Source organism: Balaenoptera acutorostrata, chromosome 3, assembly GCF_949987535.1.
Source record: "Balaenoptera acutorostrata chromosome 3, mBalAcu1.1, whole genome shotgun sequence".
Taxonomy (NCBI): domain Eukaryota; kingdom Metazoa; phylum Chordata; class Mammalia; order Artiodactyla; family Balaenopteridae; genus Balaenoptera; species Balaenoptera acutorostrata.
Genome location: NC_080066.1, coordinates 177,133,374 through 177,151,412, shown reverse-complemented (window position 1 = coordinate 177,151,412; position 18,039 = coordinate 177,133,374).

Here is an 18,039-nt window from a genome sequence, read left to right as displayed (position 1 = left end):
GGGTCCTTTCTCCTGAATAATTTTATTTAATCCTCACCACCCACCTCCACGTTGGGTAATGGTGATGCTATTTACCTTCTAGGAAACCAAGGTGCTGAGAGGATAAATGATTTGCCCAAGATCACACTGATACTAAGTGGCTGAGGTCAGTTGTAGTAAAAAAAATGTTCTGCTTACTTCTACAGCTCATGTCTCTTCTACTTTATCTCCCTTCCTCAAAGAGGTTCTCTCTCAACTCTCAAGGAGCTTGTAAATTAAAAGGGGCCTGGGAGACAAGAAAAGTATGCAAATAAACACAGTGCAAGGACAAAGAGATAAGTGTTATAATATAGCCAGGGACACAATTTGTATGAGAAGGAACATCCCCTTAGGTTCGTTAAACAAGTGATAATTTTCCCCATCAGGGTCCATGTGAGAATAGTTGTCAGAGATAATTAAATGGTCTCTTTGCTTATACACTGTCGACATTTCCATAGCAGACATTTCTAGACTTTAGCTGGTTATTTAAAAAATATTTATTAGGCATTCATTCAGCCCCTATGACATCAATAATTATCTTTATAAAATAACAAATCATACACTTTACATATATAAGCCTACATATCTTCTAAGATTTCACAGATTCAAGAGGGGGCTGTAATGAACAGCATATTGCACTACAAAGCCATAGAGAAGCAGATGATTGTTGTAACACAGAGAGAACCTGATGTTTTTGTTGTCTCTATCTCTTGCACAGGCTCATTTAAAATGGCTTTAATTATAAATGCATATTATGCAGACAGCAATGTGTTTGTTATACAGTATATAACACACATTTTTACATGTTCTTAATGACAGTTAGCCAACATTTCCTTTATTAACTTCCTAATCTATAAGTCCCCACTATTTGGCCTGAGACTAAAGTGGTAGGCTTACAAGGGGTATCCAATAAAGAGTCTAAATGAATTAGTCAATGGTTCAATATAAAAGTGAGTGAGCAGATTCCTTATTGTCAAATACTTGGGCCTTCTTTAAGATCTCATCCCACTGTTGTTTTGTTTTTGTTTTTCTTAGGTCTACACTTATAATTTTTGACAAGGATTCAGCTGCCTCTTCTTTCATTTTGAACTCTGTACTGATGCCAAAAACTCGACCTCTGTGTACTGGTGCTGAATTGAATCTCAGAGACAGAGTTTTGTGTAAAGTAGAAAAGAATAACTTCATTGCTTTGCCAGGCAAAGGGGGACACAGTGGACTCCTGCTCTTAAAAACTGTGTGTCCCAACCCGGGAGGATTTGGTGAGGAGTTTTATAACCATGGGTCAAGGGTGGAGTTGCTGATAAAAGTTAGGGTGTGTGAAGGGCTTGAACTCCTTTAATCTGGCCTCAGGTGGTCTCTTGATGAGCTTCTCAAGGTTATCAAACTGTGATCTTCAATGAAGAATGTTAACATCTTCCATCTTTGTTGGGGGTTTTAGTTCTGTAAAGAGCTCAAAGATATTGTTATGTTTATGCCTTGAGGTAGACCTAGGGCCCTGCCCCAAAGCTGCACTACTGTTTCTTGGCTGCCCCTCCCTTGTCTCTGCACCCCCTCCCTTCCCTGATTAGCAACTGTTTGAAAGGCTTCTGAGCCCCACAGGGTCCTGCTCAGTTTCAGTACTCTCAATTTAACGGACTATTGAGAATCCCTATTTATATGGCCATCAAACCATTGAAACCCAACATGTACAAAGCTAAGTTTGGTAGCAGTGATGTCATGGTGGTTAACAGCATGACTTTAAAACTCCAGCTGTCTGGGTTTGAATCCTGGCCACTTACTAGCTGTGAGACATTGGGCGAGTTATTTAATGCCTTCGTTATTGAGTGTTAAACTTGTGAGTTACACGTAAAAAACTCCTGGCACATAATAAAGCTCATAAACGTCAACTCTCATCATCATGGTCAACTCTTAGATTTTCATTAAAAGGTGTGAAAATAAGCAGGACCCTGTGGGGCTCCTAGGCATGGAAGCCATTCTGTGTTCCCCATTTCTTGTTTGTAGGGAATAGATTCCAGCCTCCATGACCTTACCTGAGTTTCAAAGGGCAGATTTGAACTGTTGCATCAAGGAAGGGAGGGGATGCACAGACAAGGGAGGAGACCACCTGAGGCCAGATTAAAGGAACCAGAGAAGCTCATCAGGAGGCCACCTGAGGCCAGATTAAAGGAGTGCAGGCCCTGCAAACACCCTGATCCTTATCAGCAACTCCACCCTTGAACCATTGCTACAAAACTCTTCACCAAATCCTTCCAGGTTGGGACACACAGTTTTTGAGGCATGAGTCCAATGTGTCTCCCTTTGCCCAGCAAAGCGATGAAGTTATTCTTTTCTACTTTACTCAGAACTCTGTCTCTGAGATTCAACTCGGTACTGATGCACAGAGGCTGAGTTTTTGGCATCAAGTGTGTACTCACCATATAATCTGATCTGCACCCATCTGCACCCGTCATATTTTCTTCTCCAGCCTCTTTTCAGCCTCACATTCAAAACTTCCAAAGCATCTCTCAAACCTACCCTCATGATTTTTCCCACCTTCAGTGCCCTGGTTCCAGGTGTCCTCACCTGCAGGCTTGATTACTGACGTGTGTTCCTAACCAGCTTCCTAGCAGCCAGAACTGCTTCTTTCCAACCCCTGCCACATGCTGCATTTAAACCATAGATTCAGTGCTGTCAACCTCCTTGCTCAAAAATCTTCAGTGGCTCCCACCACCTTAGCTTTAAGTTCAAACTCTTTAGCATCATGGCATACAATGTCCTCCATTACCTGGTGCTGTCTCTCTCCCTAGACTTCTCTCTCCTCATTTCCCTTTATGCCAGTGTTCTGACCTCTAACTGCTTTAACTTTTAAGTTTCCCAAACATGTTCTACATTTTCCTTTTCCTTTAGTCCTTTGCATGTGAATTACTTCCTCCCTCTACAGTACCTCTGCTTAAATCCTATGAAGCTCTTTTTCTGGAAGCTGTCCCTGACTACCCAAAGATCCATGGGGTGGCTCTTTATGCCTCATCACTGCATGTTAGGAGGATTTTTAAAACCTCACACAAAGGGAGAAGAAACGTAGACATGCAAAAATGGTTCCTGCTCCACACAGAATAAGGAGAATGCATGTGTGAATGGGGACTTCCCAGAACACCTGTGTAGCTCACCTGGCCTTAACCTTCCAGAGGCTTAGGAGTTGGCCACAACTGCTAGGACCTTGATATCAGAGCCCCTACAGCCCCTCTGCTGGGCAAGGGTGTTTTGGCTCTCCTCCTTCCCTGGATGCTGCTCCAGAATAGAGTCCATGTTTATATAAAATGCTAGGGATCACTGGTGCTTATTGGCCCAATCAGAAGGAGTAAAACCTGTGTCTTCCTGGACCCTGCAAGAAGGAATGGGGTGAATGCACAACTCCAGTACTCCACAGCTCAGACAACAGTCTCCTGGGCCATCCCTCTGTGTGGTCCTCCTCTTCATCTCTCCAGCTCTCTGAGAGCTTTATAAATACATATAAATGAAAACATGGAGGATATTGATCCTTATTTAGCAGAATGCAGGGAGCTGGGGATCCAACACATGGCTCTCTACTGTGGAGGAGGAGGGTCTGTGAGGAGCCATGGCAAAAAGATGGACTTGACGGTCAGACCACTTGGGTTCACCTAAGTTCTGGGGCCCCCAGAACCTAGCATCTGAGTCTCAGTTTTCCTATTTTTACAGTGGGAATACTAATAGTGGCAATCTTCTACCATTTAGCAAGAATTAAGTAAGTTAGCACATGGAGTGTTTAAAAACAATCCTGGCACAAAGTACCTGCTTAGAGTTGGCTATTAGTTGAAGCTCTTGCTATCCTGTTGAAGAGAAGAAATCCATGCAAAGAGAGGCATTTGAAAATGAATTCATTGGGCACTTCGGGGCTGAACTTTTGTTTGAAGTCTTGTCCTGTCACTTAAAGAGTGTGGGGCACACCCTCATCTTCTTCACCTCTGAAACACGAATGACAAAGCTCATAGAGTTGTTAGGAGGTTTAGAAATAATAATGCAGAGAAGGCGGTACAAAAATACCTACCCAATCTGCGTGAACCCCCTCCTCCTTGAGTTCGCATAAAGATTGAATGGCAATGATGTGCATTTCTTGCCAGAGGAGCTAAGAGATAAGAACTGGGTCACTGATCCAACTTGTGAAAGGGCAACCAGGTCAAGGAAGAAATTATGAAGCCCTGTCAGCGTCTTACCTGGGGATGAACGGTGATGGGAAGGAGAGAGAGCCATGGACAGACACACAGAGAGAAAAGACTCACAAGTTCTCTTGGTGGAAAGTCATGAAAGGCAGAAGCCAGGAGTTCAGAGAGTTGACTGAGGCTGCTGTTGCTAGACCAGAGGGAGGGTCCCCTCCAGAAGGCTCCCTGCAAGCAAGACCAGAGACTCGGGCAAGCCATGTGCCTGGCAGAGTCAGTAGGAGCCGGCGCCTGGCACATTTTCTGTTCCAGAAGGTGCTCCAAGCCAAGAGAGAGTGGATTAGGAGGAGTTAAAGTACTGAAAGTAAAACAAGCTGGGTTTTTTTAGACAATCATTCTCAAAGACAGTGAGTGAAATTTGTGTCACTTTAAATAAGGGATATGTCAGCAGGAAAAAATAAAGAGGAAGAAGAAAGATCCCCCCGCGCTTCTCCCTGTAGTACTGAAAGACAACAAACAGAGCAGCGTGCCAACCACAGCCGCACCCAGCACTTTCTTGGCCATAAGCTGTGCTTCCTGCAATTTTTTCTGTGACTCACTCCCACTGCCTGAAGTCGACTATCCTCTGCCTCAAGACTTCTTCAGTTTTCTTTCTCCTTGGAGGAAGTCAGCAATTCTCTGGCAATAACTTCTCTCTATTAGCCCATGTGTGGCTGACTGGACTAATGTCCATTGAGCATCTCATATGGGGCTCAAGAGGAAAGGGCAAAATTCTATACAAAGGTAAATAGTTGGTTTTACTCTGGAAGGAAGTCTCACTTCTGGGATGAAAAAGACTCAAAATGCCTTGGAAAAATCTTTGGAAAATAAAATAACAGCACCAAGGGAAGTTTGTAAAGCACTTCTTTATAAAGAGCACTTACACTCATGACCTCATTTAACAAACCAACTCTACAAATGGGAAATGGGGCATGAATTAACCCTATTGCATCAAGAAAGGTAATTTGGAGAACTGATTTGACTTATTGAGAATTACTTCGTCAATGATGGAGAAACTTTTCAACTTTTCAGTCATCCAGCAATGATGAATTGCCTGTGGTCAGGGAAGGTGAAGCCATCTTCAGGAGTGCTGGCTGTACCCATTACCACCTTCTCTGTAAACCACTGTCCCCCTGGCCATCTCAGGAATGGGCCATTGGTAGCTGTGGTTTTACTCAGTAGCCCTGCTTTCTGGTCAGTGTTGTATGAACCAGGTGTGCACACCTGAATGGATCTCTGCAGGTATGCAGAGTACTGGTCAAGGATTAGAAGGAATGGAAGTTCTGACAGTTCTGCTACAACTACCTTACATTTTGAAGTTATATAATTTAAACAAAGTCTAAAGCAAATCAGTGCCTATATTTTCCCCTTAAACAAGGTGAAGACTTCAAAGCCTTTTAATTCACTGTGAATCCCACTCATTTCCCCTAAATACCCAGTTATTATCCAATATTTTAGTTCTAACTCATTTTTATGCACAAAAGGTTAACAGGAACAATAATCCTGAGTATTATTATATAAAGTCATTTTTGATTTAGCACTCCCAAGGTATATTGCCAATGTATTTAATAATCATTGCTTCTTGCTTCTCACTTCTTCTGACTTAATTTTCATACTAAAGTATCTTCTATATTTCAGTAAAAATCTGTGACTAGAATTTCTCCCAGTCTTTAAATATCTGAAAATCTGTTTTTTGAATCTGATAAAGATTATGTCATCCATAAGTAATAGAGGGTCCCTAAAAGTAAAGCCTTAAACTAATCAGAGTTTTGCTTTTCTCATTCACCAATAAAGTCAGAATGAGGCTAACCATAGCTTGTATAGGAGCCCCCACAATATACTCAGGGACCCGGCCTCCTGCCATGTTTCTGTTTCAATGACCTGTAGGTTGCTTCATATTCACAATATGGTTGCTGGAGCTCCAGCCTTTTCTAAGTTCCAGGCAGAACCAGTGGAAAAGGCAGGAAGCAAAAATAAAATATCTGTTGACTTGACCCTTCCAAACAAATTACAGCTATTGCACTAATTTCTAGATGCATTTTATCCATTGACACTTCACAAATTGCTTTCCCACAATTTTCTGTGTTCTTTCCACCTAGTCTTCTAATAGAGAAGTTTGAAGCTTCTGTATTTTCAAACTTAATTTTCATATTTTTCTCTCTATTAATCCTTCTGAAAGACATACTTTAAGCATTCCTCTACTTCCCAGCTTGCTAATTCTCTCTTTTTTTCTGTCAAGCCTACTGTTTTACTTGGTTATTGAAATTAAAAATAAAATTTTCAATGATTATATTTTTGACATCTAGGCTTCTTGATTGGCTATTTTTCCTACATGCTTTCTCTTGTCATTTCTTGCTTTATGGATGGTGTTCCTTTACATCTCTGAAGATATTACATATTCTTATTGTTAATTACTTTTCAGACTTCTCAACTTTACATGGCTTCATAGAGTCAAGTTCTCCCAATTTTTATTCCATAGACTATCATTTGTAGCGTTGTACGTTTTATAATTCTTATGTTCTAGGTCATTTCCCATGGGCATTATCTTCAGTGGACATTCTCTTCCCTGCATGGCCTGAGGCATGGAGATAAAGTTTTGGGTTTGCCTCTTCCCATACAATACAGAGTTCACTGGCTGTGAATTAATTTGGTGGGCCTTGAGTTGGGTTTCTGTATTCCATGGGTTTCTCTACTTGAATTCTGTACCCACCACTATGCACCTTTAGGGATCTCATCTCTCTCATCAGTTACTGCTTTCACCATGACTTGGGGTAGGCAGAAAGCTTCTGACTGGTGGGTTGAGATATTCTCATCCCAGTTCACAGAAGGGACAATTCTTTGTTTCATGCTTACTCTCTTTTTCTTGCTGTTCTTGGGCTTGTGTCCTAGACTCTCATACCTAGAGGTGGGGTGGTGTCCAGTGAGCCAGCTTGTAAGCTGGGGCCTGGTCCATATTCTTCAATTTGGACCACAAGCTCAGAACTCCATGAGTTTCTTTTTCTGGCCTCTGCATATTTTCTTTCTGGCTTCAGAGCTCAGTGAAATATGTTAGAAAATTTATATGTGTCATCTAATATTTCCATGTGTTTAGAGCAGGAAGGATGGTATTAATATGCATCACAAGCCATCTTGACCTGAAATCAAGAAACTAGTCTACAGGGGGAAGAGTTGTAAGTGGCACTGAGAAACGCTATTTGCTCAGGGCTGGTTGTTTGGATTGAGAATGAGAACATTGGAGGCTTCACAACTGCCCTATGTGTCATATATTTGCCTTAAGGTTGAGCTGTAGAGAAAGAAAAATGCATGGAGCACATTTGCTGAGTGGGATCAAATCAGGAAGGGGAGCCTGCTAGAATCACAACAGCTTTCTGACTTCTGTTTCCAGTCTCTTGTATGGCCATACTACTTTCTGTGCTTGATTCCATAACATTATCCATTATCCTCTGTGTGTGTGTGTGTGTGTGTGTGTGTGTGTGTGTATGTGTGTATAGAAACTCATTGAAGTGGTTCTCTATACATGCAGCCAAAGGTGTTCTCATCAAAATGTGGAATTCAACTTCAGACCCACCAAAAGACCAACTCAGATTTTCTGATTGCCTCTGAGAGTGAATTGGCTTGTTTGATCAATAGCAGAGTCTGGTGTAGGTCATTTCAAAAAGCACAGTTGAAATAAGAACATTTCAATAAACCATAAAGTGGAGTCTTTCTAGTTAATTTCTGTGTGTCATCACAGAGCTCCTGAAACCAGTTGGAGCAATTGCTTTAAAAATGGGCAGCTTTTCATTGTGTTCTCATTGTTGAGTAAACCTAAGCCAGTAAGTTAAACTTTTAAACTCTCAGATTTGTAATTATGAACAGTAGGGCTATTTTCAAGGTTAAAGTCATCAACGTAGTTGACTAGGACAAAGCATTTTTAAATAAATGTGTGTTCTCTCATCCTGTCCTTATCCTATTATGAGCAGGTGCCCGAGGAAGAAAGAGCCAGTGTTGCCCTGGTAGGAAACTTTCTTAGAGGAAATCTGGTGTCACATTTGGGCAGGGGGCCAAGGGAGACATGTGTGCCGTTGGAGGAATGTCCATATCCAATCTTCAGCTGTTCTTGGAAGAGCTCTCCATGGCTGAAGACTGCTCTGTCTGATTAGTACCAGGAGCAGTAATCTGACACTGCATGTTTTTCCCCTTGAAGTTCAAATGCCTTGTGAGAGAGGCAGGCAAGTTCATACGAAGCTGTTCCTTAGCTTCTCTTGATTGTGCTGATGCATTTCCCCAGCTTGGCCTATGGCTTCACCAGTTGGTGTTCAGAATCCACAGTCCAGAGATGGACCTCACCCTATAGACATGATTTACATAGGGGCAGAATGAGGCAGCCCTTGTCCTGGGCCTCAAGGCAAGCATTTGGCAAGTTTTAAATATTCTGCTTATTTTTCCAATTATGCATTTTCAAAGTCTTTTTTTTTTTTTTTGCAGCAAAGGACCAAAAGTGACTACAAGTTAGGGATGGGCAGAAAAGAGCTGAATTTACATACTGCCTAGTTGTCCCAGATGAGACTGGGATGCCCCTTTCCCGGCCATGGACTGTGGGAGAACACTGCTTATGAAATGCAGGAGTTCCCTAACCAAGATGGACCACATCCATGCGGGTGTCAGCCTGATGGTGAAGAGCTGCCATCTCCCAAAATGAGACGTGATTTAAATGTGTGTGTTTGCACATTATCAGGAGAGGATGAAAAAGAGGCTTCCTTAGAAGTGCGGGCCCAGGTTGTGTGTGCCCTGGACTACTTGCCCAGCTTCTTAATTCATCTCCCTTTCTCCACGTTCACTCCAGCTACTCTGCACGGTGACCAGCGCCATTTTTCTAAGTGGCACCTCTCACCATGCCTCTCTTTAAAGCTGCTTTTCAACCCTTAGGACAAGTACAGGCTTTCAGTCATGGAGTAGGGACTGCCCACAACCAGTGTTGCCCACTTACCTTTCTTCTGTTCACGTGAAAACATGAACATGATATAAACACAGTTTAGTTGGGTTGCCATCCCAGGAAACACCTGCAGGAGAATGTGAAAGTGAGCTGGAGAAGAGTGTAATGACAAGTAACTTACCACTTGGAGCAGCAACTGGAGCGTAATCCATCCACTCTACTCCACACAGGATGAGGGAGCTGAGATGTTGATTCTCCCAGGCCTTGTGGGTGTTGGTTGATGCTGTTACTGGGGCACTTCCCAGGCCCTTGTGACCTGAGGTCCACATGGGGAAAGTGGGCTCTGATGTCCAGATGAACCTTTCAGCAAAGAAAGGAAAGTACTGACACTTGGAGCAAGGCTTATGTGCACTGATGCACTGAGGATGAGAGACATGTAGGAACGCACCACATCACTCTTTCTCACCTACAGAAAGGGTACAATATAAAGACATGCATAACGCATAGTTAATGAAACTTCTATGCTTGCCATGACCCTTTTTCCCCTAGTCCATGCCTAATGATGCTAAAATATTCCAGCTCACTGTATATACCTGAGATCCATTTACTCATTCATTCACTTATTTATTAATTCAATAAAAAGTTACCAGTTGTTTAGCTTCAGTCCACACACTGTGGCGATGGCTGGGGATGATATCTTGAATATGGCACATGAGCTTGATCCTCATTGAACTTACAACTTAATGGTGGGCAGTGGAGCCAGTAACATGCAGACCAGAAAGCAAGGAGTTACATTATATTATGTCAAGTCCCATGATGGGGGAAGGACAGAGTGATATGGGAACATCTAAGAGAGATGTACAAACTTCGCTCCGGGAGGTGGTGAAGCCTCTCCAGTAGAAGTGATGTTTAAGCCTTGACTTGCTGAAGGATGGGAAGTCATGTCTAATGTGGATAATGTCACTTGGCAGAGGAACTGTCATCTCTCTTGGATCCAGTGACAAAGAGTTAACAAGACTTCACACACACACACACACACATGCACAAACAAGCTTCCCTAGAACAAGTGACTTTGGCAGGTGGTGCTTTTGTCTGTGCTGAATGTGAATGGCATGTGTTTCCTCCCCCGGGACTGGAGCCTCCACGAACTTCCAGCAGCACTGCCTTGTTACTCCCACTGGGCAGTGGTATCATTCATGGCATTCTTCTTTAACAGATTTATAGAGAAGAACCTGGCTGCTCACATTAGCTGGAGCCAGACGATGCCTCCCCAGATAATTCTACATTGTGGGGTCGAGAATGAACTCTCCTTAGAACATGGTGGAGGACTTTCCTTGTACTTTTCTCCCCTAATGTAATCAAGAACTGTGTCATCCTGTCCCCTCTCTGCACATGGTTTCATTATTTGCAACAAGAAATGTGCACACCTTGAAACTGAACAGTATTATAACTGCTGTTTATTTTTGAGGAACATTCCAGCACTTTCCCATCTCCATATCTATCACCCTTCAACATAGCCACTATGGGAAGTTACAAACTCTGTCCAAATATGTTGCCTCCTTAGATCTCAGTTGTGTGTGTGTGTGTGTGTGTGTGTGTGTGTGCATGTCTATGTGTGTTTTAAGGGCAGAGTGGCAACTTCCCAAATTGGGGGTTTGGGGTCTATGACTTGTGATGTGGAGATGCATCAAGTCAAGACAATGCCTCACTGAGGTGTCTTCTCCAGCTGTATTGAAGGTATGTACACCAAGCAATGAGGCACCAATACTGGCTTTTGGTAGATGCTCAAATATTATTGAATGCAAAGTCAAATGCTGTGAGGGGGAAAAATCAGCTAATTAAGAAACTTTAAAACTTAAATTTTTTTTCAGCTTTATTGATTCTGGGTCTATATAGCCAAGCTTTTTAGGTGTTATTTGATCCTTCCCAGAGAGAAGGAAGACATTGCATGTAATCTGTCTCCACTTCATCCATTGCATGGAGTCTTGTTCCTGTGGCTTCTTCTCTGCCAAAGAACTGTTGTGACTAGCCAAGTGACTGATAAAACAAGGAGGCTCAGGAAAAGCCCAGACCTCTGGGTTCTGGGAAGGCCACCGTGTGCAAAACATATCTCATTTTGGGGGCGATTTGAGGTTTGGTGATTACTCCTTTAGATCTTTATCTACTTGAATCAATGCTCTGTAGTGGAAATGTTGCTGTTGGAGATTTGAGGACCCCAGCTCTGCTGCTAACCCACTGTGTAGGGCACTTCAGAACTCTGGGCCTCAGCTGTCATATCAGCAGAACGAAGGGTGAAGCTACATCAGGGGATGTCAATTTTTTGTTGTTGCTGGTGATGAGGAGGGAGCTTGGTTCAAAGAAGGCAATCACGGAAGCCTTAGCTGGGAAGCATAGGAGACCAGGACTCTGCCCCTTGAAGCACAGAATGTGCATGCGGAGGTGTGTCTGAGGGGGCTGTAGCTCATTGGCCCAGCCCCCGACTTTCTTATATCTCCACCATACTTACCCTAGGAATCCCTGAGGGCTTCCAAGAAACCTCAGTGATTCCGAGTGGGAAAGTCTGGGAAAACCAAAACACAACAGTGCATTAAATTGCTTCTAAGGCTTCTTCCAACGCTAACATTTCACAAGCCTCTAGATTAAATCAAAGGCCGGTATTCCTCTTTTTAGAGACGGGTCCTCTGGGAGAAGTTCCTGGCTGTCCAGAAGGTACCTGCTGGAAGCAAGTATGGCACGAGGAAGGCAGAGAATATTAACCTTGGAACCTACTGTCAACTCAGAGCTTCAAGGACAAATCGAAATTCAGCTCCAATGGGATGTGAGCACCACCAGGGCGGGTAGCTGATTCCCCAGCCCCTATCACAGTCATCAGCATATAGCAGGTGCCCATAAATAGATATTAAATTCATGAGTAAAGAACGGCCTTTTGGTCTGAGCCTTAACCCTGGCTTTGTCGCTGAGCCTTGGTTTTCTCATCTGTAGAATGCGGATGACAACACCTTTTTCATGGAGCTTATTAGGAGGCTTTAATGGCGAAGCATCTATAAAACTTCTGGCTCCTAGTAGGCTCCCAATAAACAGAGTTATAATCATCCCGTATAGCAGGTTCAGACACACTGACTGGGTCTAATGTAATAAGACGTAAGGTTATAAGAGGGCAGGAAGGGGCTGCCCGGAGTCCAACCCACAATGAGCAGGCTGAGAAAGGCCAGAATGAAGGAGAGCAGGGGCTTTTGGAAAGGGAGGAGGTGCCCAACAGTGGAGACGAGTAGCCTTGACCAGGTTCCCTGCCTACCAGTCATCACCCTGTGAGGTCCTCAGTGTTTGGTTCAGGATGCTCTGTGTCCATTTCCCATAAATGCTCACAGTGACTCTAAAAGTGTTTACTAGCCTTAACCTCTCAGATAAGGAATCGATCCTCAGAGGGGACCTGCTGTGTGTTTAGATGAGGTGGGTGGTGGGTCTTCAGCACAGCCTTTGATTTGGGGCATTTGTCTTGGGGTCAGTGCTGCATGTGCAGGTGGATTTCCCCTGCCCCCCTGGGTCCCCGTGGAGCAAGAGAGATTCACCATGTCCCTCTTCCTATGGAATGTGGTGCCGAGATAGACTCATATCTCCATCAGTGTCACCCCACCCCTGTCGTGACCCTCCTCTGCCATCTCTGTCCGCACTGGCAGGTAACTACTTGTTCCTGTTAGCAGAGTCTGTTGTGATGAGAACATTAATTTCTTGGTGTGGACATGTGCCTGTGTCACTCGTCAAGAGAAACATCACACACCAGCAGGTGACCCTGCTCTGTTCCATCGGGTACCATCATCTGGGGGAAACGAGTGATTTGATGATGTGGTGATGTCTGCAAACCATGCCACGCGGTCCCTATGCCATGCTCAGGTTACTGTAAATAATGATTGTTTACGGAGTCAGGAGTCATCATTGTGTTTCCTTATGTTCAAACAGTCCTTCACAGCTGAAAGAACATGGCAAGTCCTGTCACTCGCGTAATCCATGAAGAATACCTTGGGGGAAGAGACACTGATTCTGTGTAGAGACAGGGAAACTGAGTCCTCGAGAAGGGATAGGATAGAATGTTCCCAGTGTGAAAAGTGGCCCAAAAGTGAAGGCAGGATTTGGTACCACTAACCAATAGTAGTAATAGCAGATCTGGTGCTAAGTCCTTAACTCCAGAAGTGTCATTTCTCACTGGACCCTAATCTCAAGGGGCACATCCATTCACACTGAAACTCATTTAAGACCTAAGGCACAAGATATAGGAGAAAACAGGTAGTATGATTCCATCTACATATAAAATTCAAAAGCAGGCAAACAAATTACAATATTAAGACAACAGTCTCCTCTAAGACAGAAAAATCGTCCTTAATTTAGGGGGTCCCAAGGCATCCTGAGGCTATTTTGCTTCCTTCACAAAGGAGGTCACAGTACTCAGGGGAGGCTTAAATTGATAATTTTTACCATTAAAATAAAGAAATCTGTATTGTAGGAGGTAGTTTTCACTGGGTAGGCCAAGATAGAAGTGGAGGATTCTGATAATGATGTTCATTTCCCTTATGTTCCAAGAATTAAATATCAGTGGAGCCCCTTAGATCCAAATACTAGCTACCATTTTATTGTGCATCTATTATGTGCCAGGCTCTGCTCATAACACACTTTCTACATTGTTTCTTGTAAATTCAGCATCTAGGGAGAGGAAAGGTGTGATCCATACACGTCATTTGATTTTTATTTTAAATATTTTTCTACTAAAATGTTTGTAGCATACATTTTTTTACACAAAATACTTTGGTAACATACTTTTTTCCTTACCATTTGATCTGGGGCTCCAGAGAAGCAGAATAATAGTTCCAAAACTACTGTTTTGCAAATCCCATGCCTTCTAAGCTGAGGACACAGGCAGGAAAGAGTAACCTCACCCTTGGTTATAGGATAAAGGGTGGCCTCCGGAGAGACAGAGGGATCTGACTTAAAAGTCCCATCAGCTTCCCAACAGTGTGGTTCTGTGAATGTTACCCAACATCTACAAGCATCAGCTTCCTCATCTTTCAAATAGCTTTCTGCTCTAATGTGATACACACACTCCTGAAAAACCTTGCATTCTGCAAAATCACACACTAAAAATAACAAGGCTTTTGACTAAAATTGCATAAAGAGAAGAGCTAACAGCTCAAAAGACAGGTAACTTTGCAACCAGACCTCCCAAAATATATGAATAAAAGTGTTGGTGTTCAATGTTAACAGATAGAAGCACGTAACCATAACTATAGTTCTTTACTTGTAATACAAGGTAAAAGATCCTGCTGGAAGGGAGGTGGAAGGAAAGGTTAAGGGCAAAATGTATCAAGACTGGGGAAACCATGGACTAATCCCTTCTAGGAAAGAGCTGGTGGTGAAACTGAGTCAAGATAGAGATAGAGATAGAGAACAGGTATCAGGGATACAGGACTGTTTTCTTCCCCAGCTTGCTGGGATCCACAGGGCTAGGTTATTTGAAGTTTACCTATTATTACTGGATGGTGTGAAATTTAACATATAGGAGAAAAAAAAATCTCATGTGAACCAAACTCCTCTTCTGCACGGTGCAGACAGTGTTTCCTATTCCCTATTTATTTACCTCTTGGATGTAAGCTAATTCCTGTTTCAGGAATATGATTTAACATAGAACGAATTGTCATATCACCTCACCAGGTTGTTTTGATGCTTACAGGTAAGAAAGTTAAAGGGTTTGACAGTGCCTGACACTCAGTAGGGTCTTCATAAACTCTGGCTCTCATTTGTGCTGTATCATTATTAGTTTCAGGATGAGTAGCTATAATTTGGCAATAATGAGTTGTCTGACTCCTAGTTCAAACATTTTCTTCAATTTTTTTTGAAGAGTATTAATCTATGCAGAGGTGGCAGAAAAAGTAACATCCTGAAACCTCTGGGAAGCTTGTGTAAGCTGATGTTCCTGTAGAGGGTCCACTGGAGAGACTAAACCATGGAGGTGGCCTGCAAGGAAATGCAAACACAAACTTTCAAATGTAAATCTCCTTCAAAGAGCCTCTTCTGGAAAAGTAAATTTAGGTCCCATTGATTGATTCTGTGGTATTTGTCAAGATTGTAAATAGAACCTCTGTTAGATGTGACCAGAGGGTAAATGCAACATACATAAAATATTAAGCTGATTAAAGAGTATCTTTTCTATCTTGACGAAACTTGTGAGGTCTGGTACGTAGTGCAAAAAAAAACACTCCACCAAAATAGTCATCTTGAGCACAAAAGGTAGGTGCTGGGACCCTACTGTTTAAATAAGAAGGCTGTATCCTTCAGCGGAGACAAAGAGAGAAGTGGAGGAATTTGATATCACATCACCTGAAGATCGGTTAAAGAACAGGCCTCCTTTAGCCTCAAGAAAGTAAACGCAGGGGCACCTATTGTTACATTCAACTATCTCACTTATTTTATAAGTTCCAGCAGGAGACAGATACAGAAAATCAGTACAGCTTAGACTAATAACGAACTCTCTAACAGTGGAATCTGCTCAACTCTGGAAGGCTATGTTGTCAGAAGCAAGTGTGCTATCTCTGAAGACATTTAACCAGAAAGGGTGTGGCCACTCTGTGAGCTGTGAGCAGGTTACCTTGCTTGAGCCTGCTTCCCACTAAGACGCATGTATGTGGGATGTTCTCAAACTTTAAAAGAGCCTTCATATGAAAGGCAGCCCAAAGAAAATCAGGTGTTCACCTTATGTGCATTGCAAACTATGATCTTTAGGACAGTCCTGTAAATTGAGTGTTACATTAGCTTGCTAAGTCTGCCATTACAAAGTACTGCAGACTGGGAGGCTTAAACAACAGAAATTTATTTCCTCATAGTTCTGGTGGTTGGAAGTCCGAGACCAAGGTGTTGGCAGGATTGATTCCTTCTGAGGCCTCTCTCCTTGGATTGTAGACGGCCGTCTTCTTCCTGTGTCTTCACGTGGTCTTCCCTTTGTGCTTGTCTGTGTCCTAATCTCTTCTTGTAAGGACACAAGTCATATTGAATTAGGACCCACCTTAAAGGACTCATTTTAACTTAATTACCTTTTGAAAGGCCCTATCTCCAAAAACAATCACATTCTGAGGTACTAGGGGTTAGGGTTTTAAAATGTGAATTTTGGGGGGCACACAATTCAACTCATTCCAGGTGTCATTACCACCATTTTACTAATGAGGAAAATGAGGCACCAAGGCTCAGTGATTCACCCAGGGTCAAACAGTGAGTCAGTGCAGAGCTGGGATATGAGTTCGGACCTGTCTGAGGCCAAAACTCACACCTCACCCCCAAGCTGTATCAGCCCATCTGAATAAGGCATATAAGAGCGGCTGCCTAGGCTGGCTTCTTGGAGAAGCTGGGACGGGGCCCAGACGAGGCCCAAGGGCAGGAAACAAAGGTCCCCAAGACCTGGAAGCTGGGAGGCAGCAGGGGGCTGTGTGAAGTAGGACCAGGACATCCAAGAACCAGGTGCATGTGGACTCCTCTTACCCTTTCAGTCCTGTTGGTGCCTGGTCCAAGCTTGTGCGGATTTCCTAAAACATCCTGAGTGGAGACAGACCTACCAGAAAACTGCACCTCGTGTATTCCTACGAGAGAAAGCAGCTTCTTCGCTGCAAAGTCAAGGGATACTGTGATGAAAGAGTGAGATGTGAGCCCATTTCCTTTTCCACATCAGAGATCCTGCCCTGGTACCAACAATGGGAGGTCGGCACACTGCTAATTGTTCTTGGAGAAGAAACAGTGATCATCACACGTGTGTGCAGACACACCAGAGACATAATAAACACAGTCTAAAATATCCCCAGCTCCAGTTCAGGGCTGATTTGCAATTGTAAATCCATTAGTAGCATGCATGAATACTAAGAGCGTCAGAATGTAGGCTGTGATTTCGCCAAGGAAACTGACATGCTTTTCTGCAAGAGCAGAAACACACACCCTGTGGAAAATGATTTTCTTCCTGTGCAATTAGGTCTGCCTCTCAATTTAAATCATTTTTAATAATCTCCTGATCAGTGGTATATTTTTAAGTGTGAATAATATAACCCTTACATTTACATTAAACATGAACCATTAGACAAAAAAGTGCTTCTTCAGCTTAAAACAACCACCCTCTCTCCGCAAACAATGGTTGCAAAACTGATGAATTCCTGCAGGCAGGGGATCTGATAGAGCTACTGTACTCAGAAAGATAGGGATGCATTGTTTAACCCTACAGAGTATGGGTTGGCAAACTGTAGCCTGCAAGGCAAGTCCAGCCCACTGTTTTTGTAAATAAAGTTTTATTGGAACACAGCTATATCCATTCGGTTATGGATCATCTACAGCAGGGGTCCCCAACACCCTGGGACTGGGCCTTAGAGCAGGAGGGGAGTGAGGTGAGCGGCGGGTAAGTGAGCGAAGCTTCATCTGTTGCTCCCCATCGCTCTCATAACCACCTGAACTATCCCCCCACCCTCACCCTACGGTCCGTGGAAAAACTGTCTTCCACGAAACCGGCCCCTGGTGCCAAAAAGGTTGGGGACCACTGATCTTCAGCTGCTTTTGCACTACACCAGTAGAGCTGAGTTGTTGCAGCAGAGACCATATGGCCCGCAGAGCCTAAAATATTTACTTTTTGGCCCTGTACAGGGAAAGTTTGCTAACCTCTGCCCTAGAGCCTCATGCCAAAAAGACTCCTTCTCCATTACTGGCAGCTCAAGACTCCTTGAAGCTGGTTCTGGTTCTAGACGGCTTAGGCCAGTGCGAAATAATGCTAGTGGCTGCCAAGTTTGATTCCAGAGGGTATATTTCACTCAACTGTCAACAGCAATTTCTAACTTAGAAAAACCAAGAAAACCACCAGAAAAAGAAGCAACTAACATAGAATGAGTTTATCCATGTGGT